The 15557-nt window shown below is 36.0% G+C and overlaps 1 long non-coding RNA gene across 1 annotated transcript; it reads right to left on the bottom strand.

The window, feature by feature from the left end:
• Nucleotides 1-9412: 9412 nt before the first annotated feature.
• LOC106030679 (uncharacterized) lies at nt 9413-13785 on the bottom strand. The gene is made up of 3 exons (XR_001203886.3): nt 13709-13785; nt 10987-11114; nt 9413-10614 (listed from the first exon to the last, which is right to left on the bottom strand). It is a non-coding gene; the product is annotated as an uncharacterized lncRNA (long non-coding RNA).
• Between the last annotated feature and the right edge of the window lie 1772 nt (nt 13786-15557).

A 15557-nucleotide genomic window follows, 5' to 3' on the forward strand; every position in this document is an offset into this window, starting at 1 on the left:
CAAGCTTTTACAGAATTCATGGAAAGAAGGTAGTGATAAGTATGATAGAATGTTTGGAAAAAATCATCATATTACGTGGACAAACACAGAAGCAGGGATTTTGGTTTCACGTTCAAGAAACTTAGTGTACTGCATACTTTCTGCACAGCCTGGCATTTCTTATGCTAAAAAAATGTTCATATTCACCTGCTGCTCAAGCCAGAAATTACAGATAGGGGAATTAAATACTTGAGGTGATTTTAAGAGCCTTTGCACTATATATTCTTTTTTCTTTGGAAACAAGTGACTCAAGCAGACAGCTTGATTGCTGGAGGAAATGCTCCCCCTTCTTGCACCCCCGTGATCCAAGAAGAAAGGGTGGTTCTTTATACCTCTACTTACAGTTAATTACTAAACAAAAATATGAAGATAAAGTCTTTTCAATCTGGAATTTTGCCTCAGAACATAATGATAAGAGGTGTGGTTTAGGGGACCACATCAATATAGTGCCTCTTTGTTGTCCCTTCTCTTCCAGCTACTCATCATCCACAATTGTTGTATTGGGTATGATAGCAAGTATATCTCTTCCCAGCCATTTAGCATCCCCTTATGGACCATTTCTCATTAATTTCTCTACTTCCTCCACTGCTGAGACTCTCTGGACTGTCAGAGTTCACTATGTTTTGTGGCAATAAGGAGAAATTCAATACCCTCTGCAATCCCCCATCCCCACCCTATTTTATTTGCTCTGTTTTAAGCCGATCTTGTGTATTATCTCCTTTGAGTGTCACTTGTTTAAGTCTTGCTAAAGGATGTTAGGAGCGATGGCTGCTGGAGCCCAGCCTAGTGCCTCAGCTGCCAGGGTGTTTGCCCATGCTAAGGGATGCAACTGCTGCTTTCCAATTTGCATGTTCAGCCATTATCAAAGCTGGGCACGTATAACACAGGCACACAGACACATACAAAACACTAACAAGGCTAGTCAAACAGACTGCCACAGACAAGGCACTACCTTTAGCAGCACCTACATATAGGACCCACATAAAAGATAAGCACAGACAGCCAAGTCCCCAAGTCCCCTTCCTCTATGTTGGCTGGTTAGAGACAGAAGGTCAATATACAGGTACACGTATGACACTCTCCAGGTTCACAAGCACACACACATTTGTGGAACCCCTGAATATCAGCATGGTCCCTCTGTCTGCCCAGTACCCCTGCCTGGATCCCAGACCCCCTTACCTGCCCTGCAGGTCTCCTGTTCACAGGGTAGTGCAGCTCGATGTTTGTTAGCAAACACAAGCACATTTGTACTCACACACAGGCATCCCACACTTGCACGACCCACTCTGCCTGCCTTATACCCCTAACTGGACCTAAGACCTACTTCTTGCCACCTAGTCCAGCTTGAGAATTGTGGGTGAATGACACATGCACACCACCCACATAACACGTTTGGGAATGATACAGACACTCCACCTCTCCAGCAGCTAGCACCAGGCACATGGGGTGTACCACTGGCACCGAGCCCTTTTCTTGCCTCATGCCAGTGCCTCCCAGCAGCTGGCTTTTTGGACACACTCTGTTCCACACCAGTGGCTGGGACTGAGCCCCCAGTGTGCTGACAACACAGACCAGGGGCACCCACACCCCCAGTCTGAGTACAGTAGCTGGTACCCGGACGATTCACCCAGGTCTACCAGTAGCTGGAACTTAGTCCTTGCAGCACACATACCACATAGAGAGTGAGATTATACAGATTATATTTAAGAAAGAATTTAATAAGAAGAAAGGACAGACTGTGGTGAGCAAGCACAGGTCTTAGTCAGACAAACATATTGCCTGTTTTACATATGACTGTCCCTTTTTATACTCTTTTCTGACTATTCCCTGCTTAGTTCTTCTTAGTTTCCTTTCCCCGCAGGTTTCCTCATCAGTTCACATAGTTCCGCTGACCACCCTCCAACAACCCTCAGGTTTGCATCCGTATCAGCTGCAAAGCTTCATTTTGCCTGCAGTTTCTCAATAGCCCATCAATTAGTGTGACTGCCAAGGTTTGCTTCTTGTTTTTGTCTCCATTATGTTTGTCTGTCAGGTTTGTGTCTCTACATATTTTGTTTATGTCTTCCTCCTTTTCCTTAGCATTACATTTGAAAAGGTCCCTGATCAGATAATCTTTCTGAAATGAACATTCTCACTTTCCACACGCTCTTAGCAATTTGTAAGATTGATCAAGTTTTGTTCTTATTACTACCTCCCTTGTTTGTTGCTCAGATTTGTGTCGGTATATGTTCTTCCTTATGGCTTCTTTCTTTTCTTGTTATCCCCTTCTGTATTCATCAGACGCTTGAACTTCTGATTAATCTTTTTATTTTTCTCTTTTCTAGGGCTTTTTCTAGGGCTGCTGTTTCTTCTTTAGTTCTCCTCAGCACTGTTGTTACCTTGGTCTGCCTGCAGAGCTTTAAAACCTGTGCCCCTGCTTCTTTTCTTTTTTTTTAATTATTATTATTTATTTATTTTTCCTGCACTCCTGCCACTGCCTCCTTACAGTCTTCTTTTCCTTGACTGTCCCTTTCAGTATCACCTCTGGCAGCACTAGGGCATGGCCCAAGCTAATTGTCCTAGAAAAGTTTTCCAGTTTGAAACCCAAATCTCTTTGTGTCTCCCCTCACTTTTAAAACTGGGCACCTAGATTTTTCTCTGGACTAGAGGTGGTTGGTGAAAGCACAAAAACCAAACAACATATCAACTGCAGGTTGAAAAAAACTTCATTTACTGTAGTATTCTTGAAAACAACACTGCTATGAAATACCACATGACTGATAGCTCCTCTCAGAAATCTAACTTTAACCAGTTATTGATAACAAAATATTTCACCCATTTCACCCCCCCACCCCCCAAATGAACAAACAAATAAACCTGTAATAACTGGAAGAAACGTTATTTATTAGGAAATCAAGTAAAAAAAAAAAGTTAATTTGATACAGATTCTGATAACACTAAAAAATGGAAAAGCATTTCTATTTTCTACTACCTTAAGTAGATGATATACGGAGCACATTTTTGCAAGACTGAGTACATATAAAACAGAAAGGCTGTCAGTAACACGAGCAGACCTTTAAGCTGAAATATCTATCAGTCATGTATGACATATTCTTCTTTATAGCATAAATTGCCACAAACTTTTTCGCAGTTATTGGTAAATAAAATTATTTTTGTTAGTTTGTTTTGAAAAAAGAAGGTAAAATACAAATGAACATATATATATGTTCATATATATATATGAAAAAGAATATAAATATATGAAAGAAATAAACTTTCAGAATAAAGTCACTCAGAGATTTTCGAAAAAAGACACTAAAAGGGAAAAGGTAGATTTAACATCAATATAATGTTTCTGTCTGTAAGATATATTAAGCAATGGAATATTCTCACTAGGGTATGGTTTTCAGGACTTTTTCAGTGAACAATATATTAAGAAATACCCCTACATTAGCCAGAAGTCACACCTACATGACTAATTTTCCTGAATATTTTATTATGGTATTCACTCGCACCAAAGACATGATGACGATTTCCAATTCTTAGGAGTCCAATAGCTGCATGAAAAACATCATTACCAAATATTTTGGCAATTTTTCAGGAGAAAATCATTCTTCTGATGAAAATGCAGGATGTCATAAGTACACTGGAATGCTTAAAATTAATATTACCTGAAGAGGTGTTCATGTATTTTAAGACTTTTGCTTTTGAATCCCCTCCACAGAGTCTAAATACTACTGCTTATTCTCACTACATTCTCAATTCTCAAAGACAATAAAAGATAAGTTTTATAAATGAATAGTTTTATTTAAATCTTAGAAGTCATTGATTTTGAAATATGTATGTAGCAATCAACAATGTTTACTATTATATTCTTCCTATTAAAATTCTTAAAAATAATCCAAAAAAAGGTTCTTTTTCATTGTTTAAAATGAAGAACTAATTTTTGTAAGTATGAAACTGTAATTCTGTTTTAAATAGGTAAAAATGTACAAGGAAGAAGAGTATAAAAAGATTAGTTACTTCTGTTAGTATTTTCAAAATAATTTGGCTATAAGTCATTGGTTTGAAATATATTTTTTAATTTCAATTGGAAGTCATAATTCAGAAAACCTTTCATGAATAGATTGACCTTAAAGGCCTATTTGGCTCTATAGCGATTTTATGTTTATTATTCTACTGTTATATTTTAAATAAACACATTTGAAATAATTAAACCACTTTGATTTTGCTGACTTCCAATCAAGTGAAGGACAAAACTAAGGGCAATACAAGGTTTTGTGACATAGTCTATTGACTTTAAAATTAAGAATATCTATTTTGAAATATAAAACTACTGATAAATGACACATTTGAGAAGCATTCTGGAAGCAATAATAATTTTAGTGTTCTTCTATCAAAGATTACCAAATAAAAGTTAACTCATTTTCTGAAGTTTGCTCTAAGGATTTTCAACACAGATTTGGACACATTACAAATAATATTTTTCCTCTCATTAAAAATAGTTAGCTTTGAATTCATCTGAAATTTAATTCCTCTGGAATAAAATAAAATAAAATAAAATAAAATAAAATAAAATAAAATAAAATAAAATAAAATAAAATAAAATAAAATAAAATAAAATAAATAAGATAAGATAAGATAAGATAAGATAAGATAAGATAAGATAAGATAAAATATCCCTGCTGACTTTCAGAATATTTTTTACAAAGCTCACAAAATAGAAGACTAATTTTTATATGATATATTCTATCAATTGATGGAGTTGGCAGCTGCTATAACAGTATGTTTAATACCTCATAAAATGTCCAAACCTTCAAAATGTAAAACCAAAGAAAGCCAAATTGTAATAGGAAAAAACACTGTATCTTACATGTCCTAGACAATGGAATGTATGGAAATATTTTAAAGTAATTGAAGCTTGAGTGTCTATGATTCAAAAAGTGCAGTATTTTAGAAATTAAGCAATGATTAACTCCAAAGGTATAATTTATATAACAGTTATATGTCAGTCAGTCAGCAGGAGTTAAAATTAACAGTCACTATATCTCACTGCTACAAGTTTAGATGATTTTTTGTAGATTTAAGTATAAGTCATATAATACATAAATTTTTAAACTTGTTCACATTTACTTGAGTGGATGAATAAAGACCTATTTATATCCCTGATTAAAAGTATGGAAGAGTTTCACTTTCTTACCAAAAGAAAAAAAAAAGAAAGAAAAAAAAATCAACTCAAAATGCAGCCCCCAAAGCCCTAGAATATGAGTACTATGTCTATTTATATTGAAATGAGTGAACTGCCTTTCTCTAATCACACTCTTCTAAACATCTGACTATAGTGGCCATCCCTGCTGAATAACATTAGCCTGGAACATAAGTACATTTTTGACAGAACATGTTTTTACTGTCCTGTTAATATTTCCTTCCATTTCCCCTTAACTTGTAGCTCAGCTTGTCTGCTATCTCCATTGCATGTAATGTTCACAGATATTTTGGAAAATGTCTTCGTTTTGATTAATTTAATAAGGCTCAGCAAAATACATAGAATTTATGCAAATAGAAACACAAAAATCAACATGGAACTAGGTAATTTTGTGAGAGGCATATCAGTAAATGAACAAATGAGAAAAGGATGCAATAAGAAAATTTCAACAGCCTCTGAAATAGATCACTTTATCCACAATTTTGCAGTTACATAATTAAAAGAACAGTAAATTATTGCAATCAAGATGATGAATATTTTTTTCTGATCACTAATCATGTGTATTTGAACTAGAGCAAGAATTGATGCAGTATAACTAAAATGAAATTGTGCCTGATTGTAAGTTATTTATTTTGTTGGATAAGTTTCAACATCAAAGTTAAAAAAAAAAACAAAACCACAAAAGAACAACCAAAAAAAACACCACCACCAAAACTTTTTTTTTTTTTTTTTTTTTTTCTGTAGAGGTTTTCTCTAGTGTAAGCCTAATGTTAGTCTAGAGTCACAGAGGCGCACAGCCCTAGGATAAAAAGAAGCAGAGACAAATTAGTATATAGGAAATTCTGATTAAATATAGGATTTGTGAAGAGATACATTTTAACAAACTAAATATTTCAATCTGCGATACCCATTAAGTGTCCTTTGTTCTATCAGTCTCCAGCTGCATGTCCTAGCCAAGCTCTAAGTGTCTGTGAATGAAGCTGTTTTTCCATGCATAAAAGCTGTCTTAAGCTGTCAGTCTTAGAGAACAAACAACAAATCATCCTTTCTGTTTATTGAACTTTTCCAATGGCTGTTGTATTTCCGTTATCAGTTACCCCAGACAAATAATACCTGTTGTCCCCAGGCTTGGGAAGCTTTCGTCAAGGTTTAAGACAAGCTAGCACAATGAACTCAGCCTTTTTCAAAGCAGAACAAAAATATATTTAATTCCTTGGGTGCCAGTACAGCAAGATATCAGCAGATGTCTGAGAGTGCAGCTGTTAGTTTACCTGGAAGATTTAGATATTTTATCTATCCTACGATCACACATAATAACGATTTCATATTTTAAGAGAATCTTTTGAGTGAAGTTAGTAATAAAATTGGGATTTCTCACCCAGCTTGAGATATACTTTTCTTCTGCATTTTTATAGAGACTATGTGACTATTCCACAAACTTTCTCCTCTTCACTTATACCACTGTAAGCAAGGAATCATACTAAACTGTGGATCACGAGTGGTAGACCCAAGAAATAAATCATTCAGGTCCTAAATGCTCTTTCATTGTAGTCAGAACTACTACTGCCTTATCGGAAATACTTTCTTATTGGCCACTCCATCTGCAGGGTTATTAAGCAAAATGCTGAAACACTTTCTGAAGCAAACTTTCAGTGGAAAGTTGAAGGAAAGAACTTTAAATGGAAAGACTACTAACCCATGCCTACTTTTACAGTAATCACTTGTCACAAGGAGACAAAACTCTCCTGTGGGTAAAAAGCATCAGCGAAGAACAATAGGACAAAGTAAAAGTAGGAAAGAAACAGCATGTAATGTTGTCCTGTTATTTTTAAAGGGCCACACTGTTGCCACTTTTACTTAAGAGGAAACAACGTTAAAAGGGAGAAGCTTTGAGTGTATAGAAGAGTGCTGAGTTTTTGTTCCTTTTTTTTTCCTTCTCAGTATTAAAAAGGAAAAAAGCAAGATTATTTTTTTTTTGTATGGTGTTAGTTTCCACCCATGGACAGATAATTATCAGTGAAGTTATTATTTATCAGATATATGTCATAATTAATTTTAGTTAGGTGGTGAGATCTGTAATTAAAAATGTTAAATCTACATAATCTAATATATACTTACAGAAATGGACCAATATAAAAAATGGCACACCTTTATTACAAGAATATATTACAAGAAATATTACAATAATAATTTTGGGATACTATTACATGAAGGATTATGTTAAGCAGGAAGTGACTCCTGGGGTAACTCGAAAGGGAGAAACATGACTTCGACTAATTCTATTTTTAAGTACAATGAAGAGACTGGGAAAATTATAAAAAATAGCTAGTTTTTAAGGTGACCATTATAAAATGGAATGACTGGTCCTCTGGGAAATAACAGCTGCATTCTTTGATACAATAACAGTTCAGCAGAATACAGGAGGTCTATTTATTGTCTTCTGAGAAGTCTGTATGTACAGCATAGAGAAAAGAGGTATTCCCTACAGGGGAAAAAGAAAAGATATAAAGTATATGAAAGAAAAATATTCCAATGAAGAGAATACATGTTAAAAATGTAAGAAAACAGCTTCTGCCTGCTCCTTAGGCAGGAGAATTCCATAAATTGTCTGAAAGTTAAAGGAGATAGTAACATGACTGCTAGGAAATGACAGAAGAATCATACCAGGTAACACAAACAAAAGAATTAACTTGTTCTCATGAGATCCTATTAGTCTGGTAACTGAAACACCTTTTACTCAGGTGAAAAAGGATTGTGGAATATTTCTGGAATTAGCGCTAAGTATGGACAATAATGATGCAGATATCCTTGAACCTAACAGAAGACTTAAAGAGAAAGGTGCATTGTATCCTAGCACTGCAGTGATAGTAATACAGGAAGAAACTAATCACAAAAAATACTTGATAGAGATATTAAAGTTGACAGTATGCAGTCCTCAGTGACCAAGAAAAGTGATATGCATATTTCCTGTGAAGGAATTCAAGCCCCCTGTGACAAGAAATTATATTTTAAGTTAAGACATATTAGGTGTGTATCTAATTAGGTAACACAAAACTAGAAAATATCTGAAAGTTTCAGCAGCTATCATGATTCTACTACGTACGCAGTTGCTGTTTTACAACATATATGTCTGTAAAGATTCATCTAATTACTTTTTTTTTTTCCAGTCTTGTATATTAATTTCTTTGTTACCAAGGTTAATTTTGCAGTAGGCGTAACTGTCTTTGAGACGGTGTAGGTGAGGAATCTCATAATGAATGCAAAAGTTTTATTTTTTGCTAATCCATAAGAAGTTAAGTAAGTGACTCCAGTGTTAGTTTAGTACGTGCAGCAGATTTTAGTTCAGATATTTTCAGACTACTTTCAAATTTGACGAATTCCTAGTCTCCCACATTTTTATGAAGTCTGGTCAGGTAAGCATAAGCTCTTTCCACTTCTGAGCTGACCTGGATCCACGAAAGCAGAATTGTGTTTATGTTTTGACAGTGTTATTTGGTTTTCAAAAAAGTCAATATTTCTTAACCTACAAGTAGCCTTTTGCTATCTTATACTGTGACATAAGAAACAGCAAATTTAAGTTAACAAGATCTGAGTTTCAAAAGACATTTGATAAAAACTAGCAAATCGGCAATGAGGAATTCTGTCACTTTTTAAATGACTTGCTTACATAGTAAACTGCATCTTTACATAGAGAAAAAGTGATACAAAGCCAAACATCGTGACAGCAACTTGTCTGCTGCTTTAGGGAAGGAAAAGAAGTACTTAAAAAAACCCTCTGGCACCTGTTAAGATATAGAATCAGATTCTACACATTCTCCAAACAGCTGATAGCATAATTCAGGCCAACAAAGTGGTGGAAGAAGAACCCAAACACTAGAAGCCCCTTCCTTCTTCCCAAAACAGGTGTTATCAATTACTATATCCACTTTTTAAACGCATGCAAATGCATACACTTCACTTCAAACTGTCAACAAAAATAATTCATTCAGGAATGCAGACATGTAAGTACCCGTCATCTTAAATCAAAGCAGAAATGCAAGGGAAAATGAAATGTTACAACTCAAATTCCAATTCTGAAGTATATAAATACAGCCTTGAAAATGAAATAGGCACTGTTACACTCAAACATGATGCAGTCTGAGCCCTTTTTCTACAGGTACTCAAAGCAGCCTCATCACAAACTAAATTTCAAGTATTCTGCATACTTCAACAAGAAATCTCAGAACACCTGGTCTATAAAGCCTCTTAAATTAAAAGGGAAGGAAAAAAGATTTCCCTTAATGTAATGGAACAGATGGTTGATATTTTCACACAATTCTTCTTCACAGCAGTAGTAATAATACTGTGGTGCTGTGCCTTTTCACACATAGATGACCTACACAGGAAGAAAATAAAACACTATAATTCCTTTCTGCCTTCAAAACCTAAGACAAAAGCAAGTTTTTTTTGGTGGTGGTGGTGGAATATTTAATAGAAACAACTGTGTTACACAGCGTAAAGCATTAGAAAAGCTTATATAAGATAACTTTAAAAGACAAGATAAAAAAAATAGCAATCTAACAAACATTATTAGTCTTTGCCAAGAACGTACTTCCACTTTAGCTTTAGTTATATTGATAGGCATAGATAGAAAATAATTGGGAAACTTTAGGGGTGAGAAGATTCAGAAAGCAGAGGTCACAGACAGCTCATAAAAACAGTGAAAGTATTTTGTACCATTGTATTGGCAGCAGAATAATGCTTTTAACTTATATAAATCAAGAATATTTATTGTATTCATAATGCCTGGTTGTTTTATGTTTTTGCTATTAGTAGTAATAAAAGGTCTCCAGTTTCCTGTGACATTTAGATTTACCTTATTGTAGTTCCCCAAAGCCTCCTTATTCTCACAATTTTCTTTTTAAATCTAAATATGTATTCTTCTTCTGTCAGCCTCTGTGACTTAAATGTTGGGAGCCTGATGTTAGCTTTTCAGGAGGCCTCACAATGCTTCCCCAGATACAACAATAGAGAAATTCAGTGTGTACATTTCTGTTCTAATCTCTACCTGGTAGGTTTTCTAGAGAAGGAAATAACATAAGTTCAAACAATATAAATGAGGCAAACATATGAATCTCAGAAAACTCTGGCCTGCAAGATGGCAGAATAATTTCTTTGCTAGGAGAGTACTTGATCCACTTACCCAGATACAACAGCTAATGCTGTTCTGTCCCATCTACCAAATCAGTGTCCATTCTGCTACAGACATCTTGTCTCCTCCTTCCCTCCCTCCTTTTCTGTGTCTTTCTTTCCATGTGCATGTTCTGCTCTGTATTGAGCCATCAAATTCTGTCACCAGCCATTATATTTTCCATGGGAAACAATTGTTGTTGAACACGCACTGCACTTTTCTGGTAGATAAAGGAAAATAAAACAAAACAAAAAAACTATAGTGGCTAAGGAAGCTGGCTAAAGGAAGGAAAGGTGTTAGGGTCAGTAACAGAGAAGCATGTTGCTGAAATGCATGTACTGTCATTCTTTTTTCCTTTTTAATGTGTTTCATATGGCATGATTATCAATGTTAGGTATGTAGTAAGTGTATTAACCAGATTTTGTGAATCTGAAAATTTGCAAGTCATTATGGTACCTAATTACAATGTATATCTGTAGAGCTACAAGCTATTGAAACTTTCATTAAACAAAACCAGGGTTTTCAATTTTTTTTTTCTTTTTCTCATCCACATTAAAAGGTAATGAGATACTTGAAATTGTAAATCACAAACCTGTACTCAACTCCAGCAACGGACAACTAGAACATTTTCTGGCAGAAAGAGCTTGATCTCTACTGTGTGTCCCAGTAGGCCATCTTCCAGGTCATGCTGCAGACCAGCCATCTGTGTATATTGGCTTCCTGCAAAGACACAATGAAACAGAGGAGTTTCATACTTGGGGAAGTATCTAGATTCTCTCATTCTTTTGCTTGTAGCCTGCTCCTATTTCCAACCAGCACTTCCATCTTAGTAGAAGTCCAAATAACAATTTGTTTCTCATATTTACAAATATTTCTCAAAGTTTCTTACTTACATCCTTATAAAATAATCAGAATTTCTACAGTGGTTCTGTGGTAGTATTAGATAAAGCAAAATTGAATATTCTTTTTCCATCCTTTACCTTCTTTTCTCGTATGATCATATTTTTATTCACTTTGTAAAGGAAACCCCCAATGTTTTAAAATAACGTGTATGTTCCACACGTAGGCAGGAGATTGAATGCATTGTCATGTTGTCCACAGAAATATAAGTCTAAATAGAATGTCCCTGTCTTGTGAAAATAGCCTGTAGTTTCTTTCTTTGCATATTTGAAATGCAAGAGAAGATTTTTCCTTGTTACTTGCATTTTTGTCTTTGAGTAGGCTCATCATGTAATAAATATCCCACAAAATAATTGGACTGGAAATTGTACTCTGCTTTTTTTTTGCTGCTTAATACTGTTTAAGCTGTTTTTTATTTTTATTTTTATTTTTTATTGTTTTTATTGTCATTGAAGGGCATTGTGTTGTACCTAATCTTTCCTCTAAGTAGTTTGACTTTGGAGACAAAGCTATGGTCTCACTTATTTCTTTTCTGACTTTCAGTCTTAGAGAGATGATCAAAACTGTGTGTATGGCATGTTTATTTCTCTCTGCTTAATAACCTATGAAATCTGGTTGCATTAAAGCTTTACCTATTTGCTGAATTTTGGTAGTTTAGCAGTTTCTTATATGGCAACTGACGGCAGTGATTGTCCATGTGTGCTTGCTAAGTTTGTGCAAATATAAAAGCAGCAGTATTTCTGCTAACTTTTCCATTTGTCATAAGTCTGGATATAACAGTATGGACAGAAGCAGTTATTAGAGCTGAATCAAAGTTCAGCAAGTTCTTAAACTGCAGCATTTAATCATAAATTTGAACTCTTAATGCAAACTCATGGGAGGCTTAGTGCCCACTCTTTGAGTCTGATTCTTGAGAAAAACACTAAAATACAATATGTAACGCCAAGGATGCAAAGAATATGGCAGAATTTCTTTTCCTTTATCTTCAGCTAGTAAATCAGAGAAGCCCAGATGTGTCTATTTACAAATATTCAAATCTAACAGAATGAATAATTTACTTTGAGTCATTTGATTAAATCACCATCTTGGTCTGGAAAGGAACTTTTGGGCTAATTCAGTCTTCCTGTAGTACTCATTTGAACAAAATAGAGTGGAATAGCTTTCCAATATTTCTTTATAACAAAGATTAAGTAGCCAATAAAACTTTATAAGTTGGTATTTTTTTTTCTAAAGCATTTTTTTTTTTCTAAATGTATGTACATTTGGTTCTCCCATGCCTGGAGGTGTTCAAGGCCAGGCTGGATGGGGCCAACATGATCTAGTGGCTGCCTATGGCAGCGGGGTTGGGTGAGAAACAAAGCTATATGTATATGGAAAAAGCAGTCAATAATGTATGGAAAAATATACTTTAGTTTGGAGATTTGCAACCTGACATAAATTTATTGACTAGGCCTAAAGGTTACCAAAGATTATACAGCGTCCCCTTAACTGGTAATTTTGTGTTTCCCAAATGACTACTGTCCGTTTTATTTTGATTGCCTGCTGAAGTTAAAAAGCGTAGTAAAAATTAGAAACACATTCCAGTGACATGTGTTCTTGTCATGAATAGATTTTTACACAACTTTAATTTAGTAGCAATTTAAGGTTTATTATTATTTTTAATGGTAAATCACAAGATTAGATTGTGTCATTTTCAACAGCACTTCATTATGAGCCAATTTAACATAATAATTCAAAGGAATTTACTAAAATCAAAACAGCAACTTAATTAAAGTTTTGAGAATGGCAAGGTTCACATGAGGTTTACCACAGAGTTTTGGGGGGGTTCTAAACTCAGTCATGCACATATTAGATTTTCCTCCTTTTAGTGAATTATTGACCCTTCTCCCTTGTCAGCATTTGTCTGCAGACGAGCCTTGATCCTCAAGGAGTCAGCCCTGAAAGACATACCACCTCAGGGGTACCCTGAGATGCATCCCAGCTCAGAAGAGATCAGAGGTAACAGCCTGTTGCAATCTCGAGAGGCTCTTCGCTTAAGACCACTCTTCACATGAGGTGATTGACTGTAAGTCAGTACTGTTCCATCCTAGCTGTGGTTCAGGTAAGGCAATTTTGGGATTTTCCACCACCAGCAGTGACATGCCTGTACCTTCCAGAAAGTACAGTTCTAGTACTTCCCAGACTGGGCTTCAATCCAGTTCGCAGGGTCCAAGATGTGTTCAGGGAGTTAGTGCTCACCCGTTATGCCTGTTGCCCACCGACAATAGAGGGATTATGTAACATTAGTTAATCTTGAACCATAGGTGAGTTGGGGAAAGAGCTACTCTACCACAGTTCTCTATAACTCCTGTTTCTTTCATCAAACTTTCCATACCTTGTGGTATTTCTGTTTAATAATGATTATTGATTATTACCTAGATTATCACTATGTTGACTTTCATGCCAAAATGAATTCAGGAAAGGAATGGCCAGCCAGCCCTGAAAATGAGAGTCAGAGTCATCTTAAACATATTACTAAAACAAGTTTGTTTTTTGGTTTTATAACTCAAAATAATTCCACCTAAATAATACACCTTTACACTTCTAGAATGTTTAGTAGTGCTAGTGTAGCTTTATTCAGTATATTTATAACTTAGAAGAATTTAGTAGCTGAAGTAAAGAAAAGCAATGTTATAAGAGCATTAAAACCTCATCAAATTCACATGGTACCCTAAGATCACCATTTTCATAGAAAAAATCCAGTTACTTACTCAAATTAGAATTAAAGAATCACAGGTGGGAGAGTGCATTTAGATAGTGATATAACAATAACAGAATTAATAGTATTAGAACAAAAAATGTGGTGTACTATTGTAATTTTACTCAGCTGGGCATCTGAGCTCCACCACAACTGCTCTCTCATTCCCCTTCCTCAAAGGTAAAAGGGGAGAAAATATGATGGAAAGGGCTCAAGGGTTGAGATAAGGACAAGGATATCACTCAACAACGTGAGTGACTGTCATGGGCAAAATAGGCTCAGCATAGGGAGATTAATATAACATGTTACCTATTACTAACAAGCTAGAGCAGTGAGAAACTGAAAACAAATGAAAAACACCTTCCTCCCATCCAGCCTGTTCTATGTCCTCCCCCCCCAAGTGGTGCAGGGAAACAGAGGAATGGGGGTTGCTGTCAGTCCATGACACTTTGTCTCCACCGCTCCTTCACGGTCACTCTTTGCCCCTGCTCCATGTGGGGTCCTTCCCACAGGATGCCGTCCTTCCTGAACTAATCCTGCGGGGGCTGCCCACAGGCAGCAGCTCCTCAAGAACTACTCCAACATGGGTCTGTACCATGGGGCCCATCTGTCAGGAGCAAACTGCTCCAGCACAGGTCCCCCACAGGTGGCAGCTCCCCCCAGATCCCCAGCTCCTGCATGGGCTCTGCTCAATGGCTTTCAGCTCTGCCTTGGGGCCTGCTTCTGTAGGGGCTCTCCACGAGCTCCTCCTTAAAGCTATATCCACCTCCTCCACTGTGGGATTCTCCATGGGCTGTGGAGATTCCTCCTTCTGTAAACCTGCTCTCCCAGAGGCCTAACCAGCGTCGCTCACTGTCTTAGCTCTGGCCAGCGGCGGGTCCATTTTGGATCTGGCTAGAGCTGGCTCTGATCTGACATGGGGCAGCTGCTAGTCTCTTCTCACAGAGGACACCCCTGCATCCTCCTACTACCGAAACTTTACCGTGTAAACCCAATACAACTATACTTTCTTAGGTGGCAGCTTTTAAATTTGCATATTGGGTCTTGGTTTCAAATGCTTACTCTGGGAAGGGATGTGTAAGGACTCAATTCATTTGTCAGAATAAAAGCATCAATCTGGGAAAATCAATTGGGCAAATGTAGCAAGTCCTATAACATCCTGCCTGGACTTTAGCAGCTGTTCTGTTATAAGTATCTAAAGATCTTTCATAGGTTCTGATTTGTGTTTACTGTCCCTGTGCAGAATCTCAGGTACCACAGAGTGTCTCTAGAGACACTAGGTGCCTATGCTTAATTAAGCTTGTAATATAGAAATCACACTGAGATTGCAACTAGTGTGAAAAGTTGTTCATTTTTGCATAAAACAACATAATTAAGCAGACATATTTTGTTTGACTTACATGACTATTTGATTTAAAGTGCTTTTCATTTGTGACCATATGGGTGGGAGAGGTGTTAATAAGAGTAGTTAGCAAAACAGCTCAGTTAAATGCAATTTGTAGATACATTTGTCTAAAAAACTATGA

Source organism: Anser cygnoides, chromosome 2 (assembly GCF_040182565.1).
Source record: "Anser cygnoides isolate HZ-2024a breed goose chromosome 2, Taihu_goose_T2T_genome, whole genome shotgun sequence".
NCBI lineage: Eukaryota > Metazoa > Chordata > Aves > Anseriformes > Anatidae > Anser > Anser cygnoides.